The following is a 6,045-nucleotide window of genomic DNA, read 5'->3' on the forward strand; positions in this document are numbered from 1 at the left end:
CTCTGACCCTGGCTACAGCCCAGGAGGCTCACTAGTCCCTGACCCGCAGATAGCTACAAATTGGCATCTCTGTCAGGTCTTTTGTTTCTCAGTTTAATTTTAGTTGAAGGCTTCAGGCCTCATCAAGGGCTCTCAGAACATTTGTAGGACTGTTTGATGAGCTCAGAAGTTCTCAGGGGGTAGGGAAGCATATCATTATAAACGGAGGACTGGAGTCCGTGAACTCCAAGGATACATGTCAAACCAAGCTATATATATCCAAGGTCGGCAGAAAATAAGGTACTCCTTTCCTAGCAGATTCACAGGGGCACCCTGAGCGTGCCCCAGTCTTTGCTATGCCCTTTGGCACTGGGGCTAAAATAAACCTGTGCTTTTTGTCTTCTCTCCCTCAGCCCCTCTTGACCTGCCCATGGTACCCCAACCTGAGAGTCCTATTGGACTCCTTCCTTGGCACCAGCAGCTCCCCGGGGCACTGTGTTTCTTCCCTGGGTTGCCTCCACCACCTTCCGCCTGCTCTTCCAGAAGGACTCCAGCCCAAGTGTCCTTCAGTCCATCCCACCCATGGCTACAGAATAATCCAGAGCCGAACTAAGTGTTCCACTGGTCTCTCTCCAGAGTATGCTGAGCATTTCCTGACATCCCAACACTGCCAGCAGGGACAGCCAATTTACGCAATTCCTTTCCCTTCTGCGCCCCAGAGCTCTTGTAACTTGGGGACCTAACTTTTATCCTGCCCTTGACCATACTCGGGCTACCAGAAAGAGCTTCTGTTTTTCGAGATAGGGTCTACATTCTAGTTGTGTTTTCACCCTTTGGGCTACAAGTGCTTTAACTGGCTCCCAGATGTACTCACAAAATTGTCCCTCCCTGCAATCTTCACAGGCCTAAAGCCAGCTGGGCGGTGGCGCTCATTTTCACTGCCTGTGCTCAAGGGATAGAGATGGGTGTTAAGTAGGTTTTTCTCGACCCCAGCAATGATTTGAAGGAGGGAAAAACAGATGATGTCACTTTCCTCCTTTCCGTACTCAAATGGATGTGGAGGAAAATTACTAGAGTATTTTTTCCAAAAACGTTTTCTAATGCAAATGCCCCAAATACGCAGTCTCACACTCAGTTTCTGTTCTGACCTCAAGTCTTCATCTGAAGCCAGGAGAGGTGGGGGTGAGGAACTCGAGCTCCTAGGTCTCCTGTCTGCCCAAGCACAGTGATGGCTCCTGACCACAGTAGGTGCTCTGAAGGTAATCCTGCACTGTAGGAGGCAGGCCTCCCCCTGCCCCTAGCACTGGCTCCAGTAAGGTGGGGAAGTACTGAGCGTGAGACAGTGGGTGTCACTGGCTCTACCAGACCGTGCTGGTCATCACCTTCCTTCCATGTGACATTTCTTTCTTTCTTTCTTTCTTTTTTAAGATTTTACTTTATTTTTTAAAGATTTTATTTATTTGACAGAGATCACAAGTAGGCAGAGAGGCAGGCAGAGAAAGAGAGAAGCAGGCTCCCCGCAGAGCAGAGTGCCCAATGTGGGGCTCCATCCCAGGACCCTGAGATCATGACCTGACCCAAAGGCAGAGGCTTAATCCACTGAGCCACCCAGGTGCCCCCCCATGTGACATTTCTGCCTGAAGCATCAGACTGTGTATTTAGCAGCTGGCCTCCCTGGGCGGGTAGCCACATCAGTGTGGACACTTTCTTGTGTTTGATATTACATGGTGACGTGTTGGGGCTCTAAGCTTTTGAAAAGCCAAGAGCCCCAGGAAAATCACCAATTGTCCTTAAAAAATAGAAGTCAAGCCTCTGGGATAGTCAAGGAGCTAGATCGGTTCTGAATCTAATCTTTGAGGTGAATATAAAAGGAGCACAGTGAGGGCAGTATAACGGGGGAGAGGGGGCCTGAGGGGAAAATTCCAGTTATGGGGAAAACAAGTACTCAGAGTGTCGAATCATGATAGTGATTCAAAATGGATATCAGCAAGAAATGCAGAATCACTTTAAAGAGCTAGCCATGCTTTCTGGCCTGCGGGCTCTGCCTGAAACCCGAGTCTTGACACGCAGGAAGAGTGGCAGACCGAGAGACGCCAGCCAGCCAGTAGATCTAGCAGTGAGGCCCATCTGGTTTCTAGAACAAGCTGGCAGTGAGTGTGGAGATGGGCACCTCCCAGGAACAGAGCCTGCGTTCCCCCTCCTGAAGCCATCAATGGCAGTGCCCTAGCGGGGCTCATAGCTCTGGCACAGTTCCTCTCCAAGAGAGGAGGTGCTCACTGAGAGCCATCTATCACCTTGGCAGGCCTGGTGCTCCCTGTCAATGAGCCAGTTGGCATTCTGGCCCCAGGCTACAGGGCAACTGCTAAATGAGTCAGCAGGACCCCACACAGTGGGGGTCTTCTCCCCGGCCTGTCTTTGGGGTTGGTTCCGATTCAGAGCCTAGGATCTCATCTTGGGCCTGCCAAATACCACGCATCCTCTGGGCCCAGATCCTTGTTCTTCAAACGGGTGACCTATATGTACAGACTTGCTAAGGTGATTTAAGGAGTCTGCAGGTGAACCTGGATGCAAGAAATTACCTTAGAGACACGTGGCACCAAGAATCAATCAGGATGAGCTGTGGCCTGGTACGCTCCCCGTCCCACACCTAAGCAGCTCGCTGCTCCTCTCCCCAGCTTCAATCCCGGAGCCTTCAAGAACCAGACCTTACCTCCCCTCACACTGGCCAATCGCCCCACCGGCCCCAGACTGGCGATTGACAGCAGAGAACCCGAGGACCCGACCGGGGCGGGGCGGGAGACGAAGGGAGCAGGAGTCCGCTCAGCCCCGCCCCTTGGCGGCGGGTGTGGTGACGTCACCCGTCCCTCGTGCTGCGCCGCCGCGCGGCCATTCGCACCTGAGCGCTGGCGAGTGGGAGACCGGTTTGGGTGTCTTGAGGCCGGCTCCGCTGCCTCTTAAGTAGGGGTCACCTTGAACAAGGCATTTTCTATCTCGGAGCCGCTCATCTGGAAAGCGAGGGTGGGCACAGCCGCGCCGCCTCTCTCGGGGTTGTGAAATTCCGGACCCGGGCAGTGGCTAGCAACTCTTGCTTGCCCCCACCACCCTGCTTCCGTCTTACGTGTCTCGTGGCCTCCCGTCTCCCGAGAACCCTATGTGGTGCTGACCGTTGCTATGCCCATTGTACTCCAGAAAACTGAAGCTGGAATGCTTAAAGGGTGGAAAAATATTTTGTAAACCGGAAAGCATTGGGTAAATACAAGTCTCTGCCTGTCTTTACCTATTAGATAAGCAGAGAGACAGATGGACTCGGAGAGATGGGGAGAACTCTCAGACAGTGGAGGGGATGGATATACAATGCCTCTCGTGATAGTACGGCCCCCTAACTCGAGCCCGGTATACCTTCCTCCCTAGCCTTCAGAACATTCCAGAACATACCGAAGGAGCCCAAGCCTCCCAGGATCTGGAGCTCCCGTGTAATCCACCCCGGGTGAAAGCAGCAAGGTCCTTCCTGATGTCTAACCCTAGTCCCTCTTGTTTTTGAGTTCCTAAGCACTCAGTAGCACTGCCACAGCCCTGCCAGTGCCTTATCTGGGCACAGGTGGGCCAAGCAGGCACCGGGCCCAGAAATCCAGTCAGGTGAGAACTGTACATTGGCCAGTGACTTGTGCCTGGGGCGGGTTAGGTGGCAGGCAGAGTAGTTAAATAGGTCAGGGTTGTTTGTGGTAGAACCCCTCCTCCCCCCACACCTTCCCCTGCCTGTAATTTACTCTGCGCTGAACTGATTTGGGGTTAAGTTTTACCTTAGTCAAAGGGACCTTGAAACACTGAACAACACCCAAGACAAAAAGGCACACCTGGTGTACATCATGGGAGAAGGACAACAGACAATTTAGACCTGACCTGACAGTGACAGGCAGGACTCATTTACACCCCTCTTTAGGTCACTGATACTATACCCTCAGAGGGTCAAGACACACTCATATGTGTATTAATAGAGTAGGTACCAAAGATACCCTAGTTACAATTTCAAAATGGCTTAGGTCATAACTGGTCTTTTCACTGCACTTGCCTGGGAAAGGCTGTTCTTGCCCATGACTTCAGCCATCAGTCTCTGTCTCCAGGACATTCTTTATCTGGTATCCCATAACATGCTTAAAATGGACTCTTGGCCCCCTCTGACACAGAGTGGTCCTCCTCCCCTGCCTTGAGCCCTCATATTCCATCATTCTACCACAGAAAAGATGAACACCATGCCTTTTCCCCACCCCGGGGTAATCTCCCCACTTTCAGCTTCTGCCTTCTCCAAGCTACATCCCCTGGAGTTTCCAAGTGTTTTTTGTTTTGAGCAACACAATTAACTGGCTTGACTTAATAGATTTAACATATTTAGACTTTTATCCAATAACTAAATAATATTTTTCTCAACCATGCATGGAAACCTTACTTACCACGCTCTAGTTCACAAAAAATCTCAAGTACAAAAGAGCCAGTATTATACACATATGTTATGTTATACACATATATGCTATATGTATAACATAATTAAAAGATAATATAAAAATAATTGGAAATAGGGACGCCTGTGTGGCTCATTTGGTTAGGCAAATGTCTTCTGCTTGGGTCATGATCCTGGAGTCTAGGGATCGAGTCCCACATCAGGCTTTCTGATCAATGAGGAGTCTGTTTCTCCCTCTGACCTACCCCCCTGTAATGCTCTCTCTCTCATTCTCTCTCTCTCTCAAAATCTTTAAAAAAAATGGAACTGTTGAACTTTTTAAAGATTTTATTTATTTGAGAGAGTGAGTGCACACTCGAAAGCACAAATGGGACTAAGGGCAGAGTGAGAAGCATACTCCCCACTGAACAGAGAGCCCCATATGGGGCTCAATCCCTGGACTCCAGAGATCATGCCCTGAGCCGAAGACAGATACTTAAACCAACCGAGCCACTCAGGCACCCCTGTCGAACACCTCTAAACTGATGAACAAAGACGCCATAAGACAAATCAGAAAACCCTTAAAACTAAATTATAATAAAAATACTATAGGGACATCTCGGTGGCTCAGTTGGTTAAGAAGCATCTGCCTTTGGCTCAGGTCATGATCCAGGGACCCTGGGATCGAGCCCTGCATTGAGCTCCCTGCTCAGTGGGGAGACTGCTCCCTTCCCCCTCTCTCTCAGCCCATTGCTCCTCCTGCTTGTGCTCTTTCTCAAATAAATAAATAAATAAATAAAATCTTTCCAAAAAATACTGTATATTGAAACATGGGATATACTAAAATCGTACTTGAAGAGAAGTCTGTAGCCTTAAATCCTTATGTCAGAAAATGGGGGGGTGCCTGGATGACTCAGTGGGTTAAAGCCTCTGCTTTCAGCTCAGGTCATGATCCCAGGGTCCTGGGATCGAGCCCCACATGGGCCTCTCTGCTCAGTGGGAGGCCTGCTTCCTCCTCTCTCTGCCTGCCTCTCTGCCTACTTGTGATCTCTGTCTGTCAAATAAATTAAAAAAAAAAAAAATGGGAAAGGTTGAAATTTAATGTGCTAGGTATTAAAGCTAAGAAAATGGAAAAAGAACAACAGAACTGACCCAAAGAAAGTAGAAATAATAAAAATTTGAGCAGAAATTTAAATACACACACACACAAGAAATTTAAATACATGAACATGAATATAAATAAAATAGACAAATCTCTAGTGAAACTGATCACAAAAAAGAGGAATAAGACATGAAAAACAATTTTAGGGATGAAATGAGATACTTTAAATGGAATAGAGTTTGAAAAGATAGTCAAAGAGAAGAATATGTCATAATAAAGCTTTCAAGAAACAGCTGGATATAATTAGTAAACAAAATTGACAAGGAGAGGTAGAAAACCTGAATATTCCTATATTATTTTTAAAAATGAGGGGCATCTGGCTGGCTCAGTCAGAGCATGCAACTCTTGATCTTGGGGTTGTGAGTTCAAGCCCCATAACGGTGTAGAGATTACTTTAAAATAAAATCTTAAGGGGCGCCTTGGTGTCTCAGTGGGTTAAAGCCTCTGCGTTTGGCTCAGGTCATGATCC

Source organism: Mustela lutreola, chromosome 6, assembly GCF_030435805.1.
Source record: "Mustela lutreola isolate mMusLut2 chromosome 6, mMusLut2.pri, whole genome shotgun sequence".
Classification (NCBI taxonomy): domain Eukaryota; kingdom Metazoa; phylum Chordata; class Mammalia; order Carnivora; family Mustelidae; genus Mustela; species Mustela lutreola.